Raw genomic sequence first — 1,085 nt, 5'->3', positions numbered from 1 at the left:
CACACGCAAAGTGAAGTAAACTGTCCATATGCATAAAATTGAGCACGACGACACAGGTATGCCACACGTATGGCTGGAGCCATTTTAAACTTTACATTTGTTGGCAGGGCTTTAAACTACGGACCTAGATTTCGTTCAGCGTACATTACACCACATCGAAGGACTACCCTTGGCAATGTGGCAGCAAACATTGAACCATTTGATACGAAAATAGAGTTCTGAAGTAGCATGGATATTAAACCTTCAGTTGAGTGTTTTCTTGTTTGTAACGGTGCTTAATTAGCACACAAGTAGATATGGAATTCCACTTTCGTCCATGCCTACTAACATCTTGTAATATTAATTGGTTTTGTAAGCGTACATAATGTGTACATAATTGCACTAGTCCACTTTGCTATTCGGATGCTAGACAGCGGAACGAGAATAAGAAATTCATTGCAATTATTTACTAGACGTAATCATATTCTACATGGCAGTTTATATTCACTTGTCTCGTGCTTACACAGAACGTACAGCCGAAATGTGTCAGTACTGCTTTGATGACAATTTGTGCACCTTAGGCCGGTATTTGGTAATGTATACATGGCTTTGTCGAGCATTTTTCGCTCAGTTGACACCGCCATTTAGCCCCAGAGCACTTCCTTTTGAATAATTTGGAAGGGCGCCTTTTGCGAGCATGGGGAAAAGAGAAGCATTGAAAGATGGCGCCTCACCGGCGCCGTGTCGAACACTGCGCGTTTCGCTTGCCGCGCTGCCTTATAAAAACCACTGCGACATGAATTATCCGTGTTAGCACTTTTTCAAATGCTGCGCGGCACCCGTCGTCTGCACTGGCCCAAACACGGCGCATACGTTTTCAAACGCCGCGCCATTTATGCCAAAAGCGCTGTTTGGCTAGTATCATCATCAGGAGCCAAATTTGTTTACGAACTTACAAACGCGAAAACCATTTATATATTTGTGAAATCTTGGCTACTTGGGGTGTGTACGTTATTAATTGTTGCCAAAACTAAAATGTGAAGATGTAATAGTGCTGGCATGCATTTTGACATGATCTTTTTGTTTTGTTTTCAAATAAGCTTGCT

This window comes from Amblyomma americanum, chromosome 1 (genome assembly GCF_052857255.1).
Source record: "Amblyomma americanum isolate KBUSLIRL-KWMA chromosome 1, ASM5285725v1, whole genome shotgun sequence".
Lineage (NCBI taxonomy): Eukaryota > Metazoa > Arthropoda > Arachnida > Ixodida > Ixodidae > Amblyomma > Amblyomma americanum.
The sequence above is the reverse complement of the archived record's forward strand: the minus strand, read 5'-3'. Positions refer to the sequence as shown.